This window comes from Tursiops truncatus, chromosome 5 (genome assembly GCF_011762595.2).
Source record: "Tursiops truncatus isolate mTurTru1 chromosome 5, mTurTru1.mat.Y, whole genome shotgun sequence".
Classification (NCBI taxonomy): domain Eukaryota; kingdom Metazoa; phylum Chordata; class Mammalia; order Artiodactyla; family Delphinidae; genus Tursiops; species Tursiops truncatus.
The window spans coordinates 131,006,050-131,022,982 of record NC_047038.1 but is presented as its reverse complement, the minus strand read 5'-3'; the positions used below and the strand labels follow the sequence as shown (position 1 = coordinate 131,022,982).

Sequence of the window (16,933 nt, the reverse complement as noted above, 5' to 3'; positions counted from 1 at the left end):
GACAAATACTAATTAAAACTCCAACTAGGAGATTACTAAACTTTGGTTAATGAAGGGGCACAAGGACACGTCTGTGTTTTCATGGACTAGTCGAGTTCAGTGAAATGTTTATTAACAGATGTGGCCCGGCCCGTCCTGACCCAAGACACTGAAGCCTCTGTCTGAACCAGACTCATGGGTTTCTTCCTAGCCTTTCTCAGGGACAGGAATACTTCTGGTAAGTTTTTATAAACTCCACATACTTTTTAATCTCAAAATGAAACTCTTTTTTATTAGTCTATATTAATCAGTAGTATATTTCATCGCCGTGACTTTGAAATTCCACGTATTGTTCTTGCCTGGGGATTTTTTTTAAAGTAAAAGAAATATGGCTTAAAAGGTGGAGGAGAAATCGCCACTTTGTAGAACAGCCTCTCTGAATATTGTTCTTCTCCTTTGCTACGATTGGTTTCTTTGTGCTAGTTTTTCTTTTTTTCCAAATTAGAAGATATGTATTTTCATTTAATTCCAAGGTGGAATTAAGCAAGTTGAATGGATTCACAAGACCTCGCTCTGTTCCCATACTTTCCTTGTGTTGAAATATAGTGCTACATTTTGGTAAAAGCAAGAAATAATTTCAAGAGAAATATTTCTGAGGAACAGAGTTAAATAATGATTTGTTTTTAATTTAGAATAAAGAAGATAAATAATAACATTTCTTTCTGTGACCAACATAATTTTGTTCTAGATATTCAACCAGCAACCTGAGATAAAATGTTATGGGATATGCCTCAAAATTCAGGTTGGATCAAACTGATGTCATTGCCTGTTGTGCCGTGTAATAAGGTACAGAAAAGCCTCCCAGGCTCACAGAACAACTGTCTGTTGAGACAGCAGCAATTACATTATCAACAATTAAAAACAAAATTTCCCTGAGCTGCAATATTTATAATCAACCTATACAAACACAGGCAAAATGCTGATTTTCATATCTACAGGCCCAACCTAGAGCCATTTAACTAAGATTTAGCAGCAAAGACTATTATGAAAATTTTCAAACATACGGGAAAAATGAAATAATTATACCATGAACACCCAAATACCTACCATGCAGATTCTATCATTAACATTTTCCTGAGACTTCCCCAGAGGTCCAGTGATTAAGACTCAGTGCTTCCAATGCAGGGGGCATGGGTTCGACCCCTGGTCGGGGAACTAAGATACCACAGCCGGGCAGTGTGGGAAAATAGAAAACAAATTTAAAAATAATAAAAATAAAATTAAAACATTTTCCTATATCAGCTTCTTCACATACTATCCAATATCCATTTATCCATCTATCAATTTGTCTTATTTACTTTTATGATGCATTTTAAAGTTGCAGATCTCAGTTTAAAGTGTACCCCTAAATACTTCGGGATACATATCACTAACTAGAGCTCAATACTTGTTTATTCCTTGAGGTAAAATTCACGTGCAGGGAAATGCGCATATCTTTAGTATACCATTTGATATATACATCTGTGTAATCCAAGCCCCTGTCAGGGTATAGAGCATCACCATCACTCCAGATCTAGCAAGGCTCTTCATACCCCTGCTCAGTCAGTCCCTTTCCCCGCCCCAGAGGCAAACACTATTCTCCTCCTTCATACAGTATACATGCATGATTCTTTTTACATTCATTCATGCTTTTGAGTGTATCAGTAAGTCATTCCTTTTTTTTTTCCTATGAGTAGTATTACGATAGTATTCCATTGTCCGAATGTCCCACGGTTTGTTTATCTGTTCTTTTGTTGATGGACACCCGAGTTTTATCCAGTTTGGGGCTATTATGAAGAAACCTGCTATAGACATTTACATGTATCTTTCACTGGACTTATGTTTTCAGCCTCTTGTGTAAACACTTAGGAGTAGAATTGCTGGGTCATAATGTACTAATAATTTTAGTTTTATAAGACACCATCAGAGCCTCTCCAAAATGATTACGTCATTTCATCTCCCTCACTTCAATTATTCGACATCCCTGCTAATTTTGAGGTGGTCAGCCCTTTTAATTTTTGTTGTTCTGGTGTTTGGATAATGCTGTCTTACTGTGGTTTTATTTGCATTTACCTAATGACTAATGTTGCTAAGCATTTCCCCAGGGGTTTATTGGTCATTCATATATCTTCCTTTGTTGAATGTCTATTTATTTTTTTTATTTTTCTTATTTTTTGATTTTTTTTGTTTTCTTTTTTGTATTTTTTGTTTTTTTTTTTGAATGCCTATTTAAATACTTGGCTCATTTTTTAAAAAATTGTGTGGCTTTTCTTTTTATTATTGAGTTGGAGGAGTTCTTGTAAGTATGTATTGCAGCTGCAAGTCCTGTGTCAGATATATAATATGCAGTTCTTTTTATATTCTGAATCTTAACCCCTTATCAAACACATGATTTGTAAATATTTTCTACAGAAGTAGAAATATAATGTTGTACACATGAAACATATGATGTTATAAACTGATGTTACCTCAATAAAAATAAATCTAAAAAAAATTAAATGATAAGCCTTCTAGCGCAAAAAAGACAGAAGAGTATCTTTGCAACTTGGGAATAAAAAAAAGACTTTTAGATAGCACACGGAAATTAATAACCATACAAAAACATAGGTAATTAGACTTCATCAAATTTAAAACTAGTACTTGTCAAACTACATATTTAAGAAAATGAATGGGCGAGCCACAGACTGGGAGAACATAACTGCAAACAACAGAGGGGCCTGTTTTCATGGGGAGAGACGAACAAAATATGCAAGGGAGAAGAACTGTGGTGAAAAGAAAACAGGACAATGAACAGTGCTCAGAGCCTGGTTTAGCCTGAAGGTCAGGAAAGGCCTCAGTGCAGAGGTGGTGCTGGGACAGGAGCTAGACACAGGGAAAATGTAGGGAAGATGGCCAGGCCCGGACAGGAGGAGCTGTGTGGGGCTCAGCAGGCATGAGCTCGCTGCGACCAGAGATACAGACAAGATCAGCTCGAGGGAGCACAGGACGTGTCACAGGTGTGACCATCAGAGGGGAGGCGGGGCAGGTGATGCAGGGCCTCGCAGGGAAGGCCTGGGGATTAGGATTTTATTCCAAGGGAAGCCACTTGCGAGTTAAGCAGAAGAGTGGCGTGATGAGATTTACACTTATAAAGATTATTCTAGATGTTGAAGGACAGCAGGAGTGGAGGATGGTGGGGCGACATTCATTTACTGACCCATTTCCCTTCCCACATCGAGAAGATAATGTCTGAAGTTAGTTGGTTTCTGGGGATCATCTAAGTAATAATGACAAATCAAGGTACCATGCTATAGTTACTAGTAAGCGACTGCAACTTAAGCTTAGATGCAATATGATATGATCTAAATACATATGATAAAAAGAGTAAGGTTTATTTTTATTATGTAAAAATGGATAGGATTTATCTACAGTCCGCTACTAAATTATAATTGCAGTTAATCCTACGACAGGGGACACGTGATTCCTTTATACACGGAGCAACCTGAGATGGACGAAAGCATCCAGAGATCAGACTGTAGGTACATGACCCAGGAAGAAATGCAGGTTGCACAACCATCTATGTTTCAGATGCTCCGACAAAGAATACTCAAGAGTGGGGAGAGGGCAAAGAGCTTCATCTTCTGAAGGCATCAGCTTTGCCTTCAGACTGTAAACGTTTGACTTTGAGACCCAGAAGATGGCCATGAAGACACCTTTCCTGGAATTGAGGGCATGGTGGTGGAGGGATCCTGGTTACGGGCTCTCTGCCCCAGCAGTCGAGAAGGACATAGTTAGGTTCCACGTTCAAGAGCCATAGATGTTACCGAGCCTGCATGCCCACAGCACAGAAGGCCAAACACTGGCAGTGGGAATCTGCAGCAAGGTAAATGTTCATTGCAGGACACCAAGCAAGGGTGTGGGAGACAAGCCTCAGATCCACTCCCACTTGGTCTTGGAGTTGAAGGGGAAGAATGAAGAAGCTAGGATTAATCATCATCTTGTGACATTTCTTAATCTAGCTCAGGAGTCAGAATGTCTCTGGTTTAGATTCTCTGGCCAAGTGGTCCACGGCTCAGGGTCTGTGAGCTCATCTTGCCCTGGAGAAACAGCCTGAGTTTGTAAGTTAACGATGATACCTACAACAGCAGTTTTATTACATTAACTATGTTATTGACGACATCAACTTTAGTCACCTGACTCTGGTTGACTAGCGGTCAGTTAGCACATGATTGAGGTCAGGGGGCACAAGAAAGGGCATAAAGTTTTGGACAGGGAGATTGAGCATACACTTGGTAAGGGAACTCGGTTTTAGGGGGACTTGGTTTCACAGATATCTAACAATACGTATTACCTACCACATCCTTGCCCTCAGCTTTCAAATTCTACTTAAAATCCAACAAAAACCTTGTGTTCATTATGCCTAGGATAACAGCATCCAGTAGGCGGAGCTAGAAATAACTCACAGTACCTGATCTACATGTGTAGAAAATGCTAATGGATGCCTCCTTCTAGAAACAGCTACCTTAAAGTCAGTGGATATTCTGGGTGTGGGACAGCTGAAGGCTATGGGAGACTGTTTGCATAGGTGCGTGTCGGTTACCATGTACTGTAATGAAACGTTAGCGACCTTGGGTATTTCCTTATTTCTTGTTCCGACCTATAGCACTTGGTGACCGCTAGATGGCATCATTTCTTTTTCTTCTCTGTTATTTTGCTTCTACTTTTTCAGGAACAGTCCTCACTAAGATACTGGCAATAAAAATTATTTTTTGTTCTCTGAGCTGCTGTAACGCACAATTGTATGCTTAAGAAATATAAAAGAAAGTAGTGATGCTAGTTTAGGAAAGAAAGAAGGCTTCAGGGAGAAATCTGGACCTTAAGCTTGGCACTAAAGGAACTCCAGTTTTCAGTAGAGAAGAGAGGCAAAGTCAACCCAGAGAGAAAGGAATAAGGGTGGGTTTCGTTAGCTTGCTTCTTTAGTTGGTGGGTTGAGTGCCAGTATAGTACATTGATTAAGGGTGAAGATTCTGGAACAAGGCTGCCAGACTTGATAGTCTACCTCTGCCTACTTTTATGGTCTAAGATAAGTTGCTTTACTTGTCTTGGTACTTCAGTGCCCTCACTTATGAAATGGAGACAATAATAGGATCTACCTTATAGAGTTAGTATGAAGAGTCAAGGAGTTAAAAGCAGTGATGCTCCTAAAACAGTGCGTGGCCCCTTTTAATGCTAATTACATCTCACCTGTGTCCTACTCCTGCAGCTCTCTCCTCACATCACCTCACTTCACCGTCGTGGGCCAAGCATGGGTTGGAAAAGCATTTCCACACACGAGGCAGAAAGTAAGGAAGATAGAGCTTTATTAAAGAGAAGGGTCCCTACAAGAAGAGCGGCTGACTTCCTGGTAGCCAGGGAAAGTTGACAATGAGCATGGGTTGCTTGTCTGTTTTTATAGGGAACCTGCAAGTCATCTGCTGACTGGGCAAAGTAGGTATACTTTCAGTGTGCTGAGCGGGAGAAAAATGGGGCCGATACCCTTCCTTATGTGGGATAGGAAAGGGACAGGGCACGCTGCTTGGGAGGGCTCTGGGACATTGCCATGGTCACATTGTGACAGAGTGATAGGAGTCCTGTAAGTCTTTGTTCTGGCAGTATTGGCCCTTTGAGTTTATCTTGTTCTTTTTCCTTGGAACACACCACATTCACCACACAGATTAACATAATGCCAAGCTCAAAAGGCACGTGTTGAATGAATTACTCCTTTCTCTCTGGGTTGACTTTGCCTCTCTCCTCTACTGAAAACTGGGGTTCCTTTAGTGCCAAGCTTAAGGTCCAGATTTCTCCCTGAAGCCTTCTTTCTTTCCTAATTGTTAACACATTTATCTTTATTTGGGTTGAGTTTGATCCAGCTACTCTGAAGACTATGGTTTCTTCACTAAAAATTGCTTCAATTGTAGATTTATCACCTGGTTGGCAAACGCTGGGTAACTTCAGGCACAAGAACACTACTCTGAACCTGGGTGTGGTCAGTGAGATAGAAACCAACATTATTTTTTCCTTCATGATATGAAATATACTCTATCTTTACTCCCAGGGTTTTGTCCAAAAAACTCATAAAACATAAATTGACTCTGCCATTCAGACTCCCATGTTCTCCTCCAGTCTACACAGCAAAGTCTAAGTTCAATTACACCAATACTGATGTCAAATTTCAAAAAACGAGAGCACCCTCCATTTCTGCTAGTGCCAAGTGTATTGTTCCAGGTGCACAGAAGTATCTTTAAAAAGTCTTAGTAAATCTCATTCTACAATAAGTAATTACTCAAGAAGTTCTCCTGGACCAGAGTATACTAAGCCAGTGTTTGCTTTCCATTGCAGGCGAAGAAGTTTGTGGTCTTTCATGGAGCTTCCGTTTACCAACCTGGAAATGGCATTCATTTTATTGGCTTTTGTTATCTTTTCCTTCTTTACTCTGGCTTCCATCTACACGAACCCGGATGAGAGGAATGAAGGTAAACAGAGAGAGCTCTTCATAATAGTCCCCGTTTCCTTTCCCCACCCAATCATCTTTCTCTATGGTTTGGTTTGGTTTAGTTTCTATTCTGTATGTGAGAATGAGTTTGTTGTGGGGTGTGATGTGTGTGTGTATGAGAGAGGAGAGAGAGAGAGAGAGAGAGAGAAAGAGAGTTTTATTAAATAGCCTGAAATATCTACTGTGGCATTTTACCATTATTTATTAAGAAAGGTTTGGAAATGGAAACGATTATTCACATGACTTTTAATCCCAGAATTTTGCACACCATCCTCCCATCCCTGCCCCTCATCCCTGTCCCCCATCAGAAACTTAAAATGTTCAAAAAGCACAATATCTTTCAAAGTCGTTAAAGGTAATTTTCACAGGCTAAATGCAAGTCCTCAAGAAACAAATTCCATTATCGTATACATATATGGTGTGTGTGGGTGTGCGTTTTTGTTCAACTACAAATGGGAAGGAAAAGAATTAAAGGGTTTTTCCTAATGAGCTCTTGACAAAGCCCAAACTTTCAAAAAAAATGTAGAAACGTTTAAAAAACTCAACACCACATGTTTGCTCATTGCCAATAATGACAATTATTAGCAATAATATGTAATTCAAATGGCAGTTCTTGGTATTTCACTGTAGTTCAGGTCCTACCAAATTTCACACAAAATTAATGGTGACTGACCATTTTTGAGGGCAAAAATTTTATATATATATATGGCATATGCCAAGGAAATAATATATATTTGTAGAGAATAAGATAAAATCATAAAAAGAAAACTGTGTTTCCTAAAATTGTGATACCTCTCCATCAATTTTTGGCTGTGAAAGAAGTGCTCTCTGTAAAAGACAATATTATTCTCTGTTTTATAAACATACTGCACTTACAGAAGCAGAAAACAAGAAGCCACAGTAAATAGACATTCCAATTCATGCTGACATGAAGATTGGGAAGCATAACTGGAGTCCACAAGGTCTTTTTCATGCTCCATATTGTTTTAGTTTAAAATGGGTTTGGCTGAAAGAAAGAGTAAGACCAAAACTGCAGTTACTTTAACTAGATAATAATGTCTTTCTCTCACACATAAAGGAAGCCTGGGGGAAGTAAGTTCCCGCCTGACACGACTCCCTGGTGTCCTGGACCCAGGCCACACTGTGCTGGTTCCCTCCCATCTCCTATGGCGGCTCCCATGTCCAGCTGGCCCATCTTCCACTATCATCTATGCAGGCCAGTCAGCAAGAAGAAGCAAGAGGCACACCTCTGTCTTTTAAGAGCGCTCCCAGAATCTGCACTTACCACTTCCCTTTGGCCAGAACTTAGTCCATGGACATACCCAAAGGAAAGCTGGGAAATGTAATAGCTATTCTGGAAGGCATGTGCGGAGCAAAAACTTGGGGTTTTGTTCCTAAAGGAAGAGGGGTACAACCAGCAGTGTCTGCCAGACACGTAGACTCCTAACCATGCATTCACTACGGGGCTGGTAGTCATTAAATCGGGGAATATTTGAGCTAGAAGGAATGTTAAGAGAGCATCTAATTTACTGATGCTTAACCAGAAATGAATATCAGAAAGGCACCTCATGCTTGGGGCCCATCACAAACCCAGCAAATACGCATTTCTGGGTGTCCCACCTGGCCACGTGTCTTTAAACAAGACCCCCTACCCCCCATTTTTCTAGCTTTCTTCTCTGGTTAAGAAGCATTGACCAACTATTCATATTTCAGATGTGACAACAGAGACCCACAAATGTTTAGTGAGTTTCTCAGGTGCTCAGTTAATTAGCAGAAGAGCCAAAACTAGAGCACAGACTCCTAGTTCCAATTTCCTGCCCCCTCTCTGCACCCCCGTGACTCCCCAGTTATAACCCATGGACACGGAGAGCCAGAAGACGGGGCCAGTCATAGAAATTTACGTTTCCTTTACACTTCTGTATTCCGTTTTTCACAAGTTCCTTTTTCTTCAGCTCTACTCCTCCTGTATCTGAGGTTTACTTTCCAAGCTAAAGCAATTCCTCCATTTGAATACTGTTAACTAACAGAACTAGAACCAGCTGCCCAAGAATTCTCATCGAAGAACAGCCTTGCTTCCCTTCGTGACCACCAGGTCGGTGCCAAGCACAATTTTGCATGAAAGTACAAAATGTATACACTTTCCTAAACGTGATAAGACCCAGGAGTAAAATCTACCTTCATTAAAATTGCAGGACTATTTTAATATCCTTTCTGGCACAAGCAGAGAATTGCAGAAGCCACAAAAATAAACTTAAGAGAGGCAGATTTAATTTCACGTGTTTATTTAAAATCTAATAGACTCAGCTATGGGTAATGGAGAATCTAAATCTGAATGGGACTCAGCTCCTATGTCAGGGAGCTAGCTGATAGTCTCGTGGAGGATTCAGTTGTATAACCAGAGCAGACCCAGTGAATGGGCTACCAGAGTTTTTAACTAAGGAGGATGGGGTCAGAACGGAAGCTCTTCCTCAGGGGTATTGCGGTGGGCTGCACGGAAGAGGTGGCCACCCTGATGCAGGTGATATTGACAGAGTAGGGTGGGTGGGGTGCATTCCAACTAAGAAAACAGCTTAAGGAAAATTACCTGACCGAAAAAAATTAAATGTATAAGATGAAAAATCAACTATAGTTTGGAATGTACCTTAAGTCCAACAAGGAATTGAACAGAACTGATCATTGGCGAGAATCTTCTCAAGTCCTTCAGAGGTCAAAAGACGAACAAAGCATTTTAACAGGGAGGCTCTTAAACTTAAGAGATGGGTGCTTCTGACCTCAGCCTCCCACGTGAGAGCCAAGGCTCTCGAGCTCTAACTTGCACATAAGACACCTAGAGATTTTATGAAAAAGTAGACTACTGTTCAGTACGTCTGGGTGGGACCTGAGATTCTGCATTTCTAACAAGCTTCCAGGTGACGACCATGGTCTAGGAGACTAGCCCAGCCACAGATGTGACAGTTGCAGGCCCCAGGGGGCCAAGCTCATCTGTGTGCAGCAGGGGAGGCGGGAGCTTGGCTACATGGTTGGGCGTCCATGTTCCGTCCTGTAAGCAAGGCCCTACAGGGCACAGGGCAGACCCAGAGCTGGAGGGCAGGGCCTCAGCCTCCAGCGCAGTCTTGCCTCAGGTCCTAACGTGTCAGGAGTGGGTGGATTAAGGTTTAAGAAAATGTTTTATATGTTTAGAAGAGTTGAAAGTCATTGAGAGTTATTCTTAGTTTTTTAGGAAAAAAATTGTATTTAATTAGATTAATTAATTAATCATTTTAAACGGAAGTATAGATTTACAATGTTGTGTTAGTTTTAGGTGTACAGCACAGTGATTCATATATATATATTCTTCTTCAGATTCTCTTCCATTATAGGTTACTACAAAATATTGAGTACAGTTCCCTGTGCTATACAGTAGGTCCTTATTGGTTATGAGAGTCACTCTTGAAAAATCAGAATATTTTAGTATTGCAAGATTTCTGCAGCTCTTAATAGTTTGTAAATCCACTATCTCATTTGTAATTAACATTCTCAATTCTCTTACTCTGTGCCTTTTTATAAGGGAACAGTTAAGACAACTTTCTTTGTTAAAAGAGGGTATAAGGTATGACAAAGCCCCGAGATATTTCAGAAAATTGTATTTATTGAGAAACTGACCAAGAACCCACATTTTTCCCTGTGACTGTAAGAAGTCTCCAGAGAAAGATTTTCAAAGACTGTCAGTTCAGTTCTTCTCACTGGAAGAAGTCCAGCCATTTTGATCCCTAACTGAATTTACATAGATCATCTACCTTTGACCTTTCAGAGGTACTTAAGAACACTGCTTTTGCTCTGGACCATATGATCTATTTTAAAATTTAAAGTTGAAACATAACATATAGTGCTTGTTTGCGAATATGAGTCCAAATTAGAACAGAAATCAGTCACTGTAGTAAAACATGTGGCCCAACAGAAATCTTGACGGCAAGGAAGCTTCACCTACCACCACCGTGATCAAAAGCATGATCCCATGTGGACTTTCTTTTATTTATTTATGTATTTGGCTGTGTTGGGTCTTTGTTGCTGCACGCGGGCTTTCTCTAGTTGCGGCGAACAGGGGCTGCTCTTCATTGCAGTGCGCGGGCTTCTCACTGTGGTGGCTTCTCTTGTTGCAGAGCACGGGCTCTAGGCGTATAGGCTTCAGTAGTTGTGGCACATGGGCTTAGTTGCTCCATGGCATGTGGGATCTTCCCAAACGAGGGCTCAAACCCATGTCCCCTGCATTGGCAGGTGGATTCTTAACCACTGCGCCACCAGGGAAGCCCCCCTGTGGACTTTCTAATCACACCAACAGGTTCTAGAATTACATGAGCACCCAGAATTAGTGATCCCAGGAGCGTCTTTCTCTCCTTTGAGAGTCATAGGTGCTTACATCAGTGCCGTATTGTCTATCTTCAAATTAATAAAATATTTGTAACTTGATCATTACAGAATTAACTTAGATGGTGCCTCTCCAAAGAAGTTTTAAGAATCCACTCAACCTGAAAAAAATAATGGTTGTCTCATCTTCGTGACTTAAAAATTGAGAAAAATAAATGTTACATAATGGTAGTGGAACTAGAATGAAGTAGGGCTGCTTTCTCCCAGCCCAGGACACTGTTTCCTGGAAGACCTGTCTCCCTGTCAGCATAAAAACGATGATGATAGAAATATTTATTAGGTGTCTTCCATGTAAAAGACAAGATGCCAAGCACTTTAGATGTATTATTGTGTTTAATCTTAAAATAACCTTATGAGAGAGGTAATAATAACTTCACTGTTTACAAGTGAGAACATTGGAGCTCTAACCTTGACCTCAGGCCACTCAGCTAGCGAGTGAAGATCCCAAGTGAGGCTCTAGTTCACAGGATCCAGAACCTTGTGCACTTTGTCTCCAGATTCCCTTGAAAAAGTTATTTGCTCTTTTAAAAATGCATACACCTCTCCTTTTTCCTACAAAGAATTTAAATTGGCTAAAAATATATAACAAGATAAAACTAAATTTCCAATAAGTAGATAAAGAAATCCAGGCAAAGGGAAAAATAAAAGTAGGAAAAATGGAAAGTGGGTCGTCTTGGGGAGGAGAAGGCTAGCATCTCGTTTCAGCAAAGAGTACAAACTGTGTTATTAAGATTCCTGCGTTCATGTCCTGGCTCTGCCATTGGTGACTGTGGGATTTAGGGAAAATTACACAAATTCTCAAAGTCTTCATTTTTCATGGACTAGGTATAATAATGACACCTGCCTCATAGAGTTGAAGTGAGAATTACACGAACTAAAGCACGAAAATGCAGAGGGGTGGCTGCTGTTGGAGATTTGTTGTGAAGTCTTCAACACTAGGAATTTAATAGAACAACGAGGTTCATCCTAAACTGAAGGAAAATATTGACTGCAGAACCCAGAAAATGTTTACTCAGTCAGTCCACACACTGAGTTAACATATTTGTTTTAAATATCCAGCAATACAACGTATTCAATACCAATCAACTACAAGATGACATCACATGGAAAAGATAAAAACCTGATGTCAGGGAACGGTAAGGACTCCATTAACAAATGAACATTTAATAGAGTTAGACTGCCTACCAAATGTAGAAGAGGATATACAGAAACTTCAAAAAGGAATAAAGTGAACATTAAAAGACTGAGACGTCTCAGAAAATTGAAGAAGTCTTGAATATTTTTTGCAGATGGTATCTTCCATAAAATCGTGCTATGAAAATTACAAGTAAAGTGTGTTGTATGAAGCTATGGCTTCAAATCAATGCCTCATCCATTCTTTGTGCTAAAATTAGCTTACAGCTGCAATTATAAATTGCCTTTTATTAAATAAGTGATTCAGCAAATTTATTTCTATTATTTTAAATGTGATTTTCAAGGTAAATGTCCATTCAAATGACTTTTTCTGTCTTCTATTAAATTTTGCCCTGAAAGGAGATCCACGTTAAATGATCATTTTCAGTATTAATTACTCTCAGATTAAAAAGAAGTTTCCTGTTACAGCATTATGCACTCACCAGCGTTAACCACCATCAATTATCATCCAAGAAATTAGCTGGATTCGCGCTCTACCCATTTGTAGGAAGTGGGTGGGAATTTGGTCCTGTGCTTTCTTTAAAGCCAATCCAGAGGAGAAAACTGACAATGTCGAAGTTTACCTGAGCTCTTAGGTAGGAAATTCCCCAAGCTTTTGTTTTCCAAAATCCTCACTCTTGTGTTCCAGGAAATGGCTGACCGCAAAGACCAACCTTTCCCACACTATGTCAGAAAGACTCACTGGCCATTCTTTCTCGTGACCCCCAGAGACTCTTGAGGACCCCGTTGTTTACCTATGGCAGGGACAAACACAGACCTTTCCCCTTTTACCTGCACATGCTGGCAAAGACAGACAGCTCCTTGTTCTTTGTCTCACGGATGGCTTAGCTGAGATTAGAACTGTTTGTCCCCCCTGAAATTAACTAGACACAGAGATAAACTTTTCCTGCACAGCTAACTGATGGAGACTTCCCTTGATGAGAGAACAATGCATAGGGTAAAGCATCCCACCTGGGGCGTCTCCACTCCTCCCTGTGAGCTAAGGAGAAACCAGCTGCTGAGGGTCCATGATCTCAGATCTGGGGCGCTCTCCCTATCGCAATAGACTGAATAAAATCAGTATCATTGCTTTCTCCGTTATTGTCTGTGTCAACGCACAATCTTCTTCCTTATAGGACAATCTGATATGTATATGATAAAAATAGAATACTATAGTTGCTAGTTGGAATACAACTATTTCTGGTATGGAAGAAAGAAACAAGAGCTCTCTAGTAAAGAATCTCACGAGCGACTCTACCTCGGTGATTTTGAACTTTTTTTTTTTTTTTTTTTTTGAGGTACGCGGGCCTCTCACTGTTGTGGCCTCTCCCGTTGCGGAGCACAGGCTCCAGAGGCGCGGGCTCAGCGGCCATGGCTCACGGGCCCAGCCGCTCCGCGGCATGTGGGATCCTCCCGGACCGGGGCACGAACCCGTGTCCCCAGCATCGGCAGGCAGACTCTCAACCACTGCGCCACCAGGGAAGCCCGGTTTTGAGCTTTTTTGGCTGAAATCCACTTCCAGATTCCCTACCCACCCACTTACCCACATGTGCAAAAGTGAAAGTTTCATAAAAATATACTTAGCCTTACTACAGGCAATATATTTTAATACTTTGTATTCTATTCTATTTTTCTTTTTTTTTAATGCTGATGGCAATCCACCTAATAGACTATGTGACCTATTAAATTCCAATTAAGTTCTATCATATTCCATTAAATTCTAATCATTTCTCAATTCTAACTTCAGGCAATAGCATCAAGTTTAGCAGGGAAGACCATTTTCACAAGCTACATGTCAATCTCCCAGGCAGAAACCTTCGCTCACTTACCATTGCCTAGAGCATACAGTGAAAATTCCCAAGGCTCTTCGTATTCTTCCAAGTGGGAGGTTTCCACTTACCTACTAATAATGTCCTCCTCCTTCTCTTCTGCCGGAATCTTATGCTTCAAGCCTAAATTCATTTCCTTTCTTCTGTATTCACTGTAACCCCAAATGAGCTCTCTTCCTGGGGAATTTCATAGCACATCGTTTATGTATCATTCATATAGCGCTTATCTTTATCACCTTGTATCTCCCTAGCCTGGCCCTGAGAACTGTTCCCCAGTCCCTGGATCACGTGGCCAAGCAAGATGAATCCGCTCTCGTGTATATGTGAGGCAGGCTTTGCCCTGCAGGGAGTAATGCCACATGCCCATCCTTTCCCCTTCTGTGACACCCAGCATAAGTAGATTAAAACTCAGAGCTAGTTCTGATTCTCTGTGGAGAGATTTCAGTGTCTAAAAGGTGAAAACCATTAAACCAAGCCTGTGGTGCCTGGAAAAATTCATTATGTTTGCGTGTATAGGAAACGCAAGTACAAAATAATGAGAGAGATTTCCGTAATTTGTTTCTGAAATTGGTTGGCTATTCAGAAAAAGTATTTTTATTTCATGTTATTTACAAAAAGACACTACTAGGCATGGAATGAGAATAAAAAAATCAACCAATCTCCAGTCTTGCCCTTAAACTTTAGAGACTTCCAGGAGAGATGAAATAGGTAGAGAAAAGTAAAAAATAGTAATTCTTGTTCACATCAAAATAAAATTCTTTATTTCTATATAGATTTTTCATAGAAAAAAAAATAAGATCGTAAACCACCAAAAGCATGTTTTAAAGAGAGTAAGAAAAGCCACTTTGTGTGTCCCTTGGAATATCGGCTCCATAAGGCAGAGACTGGGTCTGTCTTAGTCACTGCTTCATTCCAGCACTTACAACACTGCCTAGGACATAGGTGGTTCTCAATAATTCATGACTGAATGAATTAATAAATACCTACAGCTGATTTCTTTAGACGGGCTCAACTTGAGTACCAAATATTATTAGCATAATACATCGTCTTTCTGACTCATTCTCTAGCTTTTCCTACTGCTACTACTGCTAGCTCATATTATTTTATGTATAGTCATCATTTAATCCTCATATTAAACTTACGAAGTAGATATTTCTATGGTACTCTATCTAAAATCCCCAAAGAATACCCCTTGGAAGGTTGTTTGTAAGCAGGGTCCTGTCCCATGAACGGGTGAATCCACAGAGCTGCCATGATGAAGCTGGTCTGTGTACAGAGACAGCCTCTGAAATATTTATAAACCTCCTTCTTGAGAACTCAGTGGTAACGCAGCACAGATGACCTCAGAAAACACAACTCAACAGAGAGAGGCTCTCCGAGCGCTTGATGTACGTTGGATCACCCTTCTGTAATGTTCAGGTTTGATATATCCACGAATGGAAAATACATTTTAACCTCAGTCAAATAAAACATAACTAGGAGGGGTATGTCTGCCGGACAGAAGAAATTATTAATGCACGCCAAAGTCAGGTATGAAGCGTTTGTGGATTTCCACGTTGTGTATCACCCGGACAACGGCTTCCTTTTATCTCCTTGAATTACAAAGCATCATTTTCCACCCATTTTATCACCCCTTAGTTTTCAGATTGAACACTGTGAAGCTGGGGCATAAGTTTAGAAGAGCTAAGTGTGACGACCTCCTTATACCTTTAGAGAAGAGCACGGTGTGATGCAGCTATTTCCTGCCCGGATTATATTGTCCACCTGCGCCAGGCCCTGTCTTTGAAAGCTGTCTGCTCTAATGACCAATAGGAAGTGATAAAATGTAAGTGACCCCTCAGGGAATGTTAAGGATATCCTGGGTAGGTAATGATCCTTCATCAAAGGTGTGTCCAGCCTCCTGACAAACAGGGGCTTCCAACCCTCCCCCCCACTACTCCCTCCCCGTGCCAGACCCTGTGGGAGCTGCCAGGTGAGAGCCTTGGTGACTCCACCCGTGATATAGGGAGCTTGAGAGAGAGAAATTAAGCCCAAGGCTGGTGAGCCACACTCCTCATTAAGAAAAATTTTAAATTATGTTGAAACCCTTTAGTAAGATGCAAAAACTTTGTTAAGAATTCCTTCAGCTGTTTCAGGTGCTGTTATGCAGCTGTGTCAACGTGAGCTAAAAGCCCTATGATGGATCCTTCCCACCCTTACATCCAAAGAGACTGGATGGAGGGTCAGTAGAAAACAATGGTTAGAATCTACGTGTTAGAGAGGGATGGATGGACTCCTGTCCCTGCTACTCGCTCACAGTGTGACTTGAGCAAACTGCATAAGTGCTCCAAGGCTCACTTCATCTATATAATAGTAATCGCCCACACAAGGCTGCTGTGAAAATTAAAATATGATGAAACATTTAAAACAAGCACTACCTCCCTATTTTAAGAATGAAATCGTAGCTGCTGCTTCCATTATTTTATTATTATGCTGTTGTTGTCCTGACTGTTGTTTGGTTTGTGTCTGTAATCTGCTGTCTGTAGGGTGAACCTGTTCGTGACTCTGTAACTACCAGCCTGCTGCAGTTAGGGAGACCGCTGTCTGCTAGGTTGATGCTTTGCTGTTGTTAATAGAATACTCTTTTGGCATTTCTCCTATACATGCTGTCTATTTGCTCCACAGAAGCAGAATTATGTTGAAGTAAGACACTTTTCTACAGTGACTTATAAGCTATTCTGATTTTGTTCTCATTGTGGTTTTTTGTTTTGGAGATCTATAGCAGACATGACCTTTCTTTTTTTTTTTTTTTTTGCGGTACGCGGGCCTCTCACTTTTGTGGCCTCTCCCGCTGCAGAGCACAGGCTCCGGACGCGCAGGCTCAGCGGCCATGGCTCACGGGCCCAGCCGCTCCACGGCATGTGGGATCTTCCCGGACCGGGGCATGAACCCGCGTCCCCTGCATTGGCAGGCGGACTCTCAACCACTGCGCCACCAGGGAAGCCCCCCAGTACATTTT

The 16,933-nt window shown here is 40.9% G+C and overlaps 1 long non-coding RNA gene across 6 annotated transcripts in view; it reads right to left on the bottom strand.

The window, feature by feature from the left end:
• LOC109548529 (uncharacterized) overlaps positions 1-16,933 on the bottom strand; it is a 146,443-nt gene that overhangs the window by 15,722 nt on the left and 113,788 nt on the right. For 2 of the 6 annotated variants that reach the window (XR_012332190.1, XR_012332188.1), the window contains exon 6: positions 1,087-1,194. The exons of 3 other annotated variants lie outside the window; for them this stretch is intronic. This is a non-coding gene — a long non-coding RNA (uncharacterized lncRNA). Of the gene's footprint in view, positions 1-1,086; positions 1,195-7,405; positions 7,536-16,933 lie in introns of all 6 variants that reach the window. One more of the 6 variants, XR_012332189.1, reaches the window with a different exon arrangement.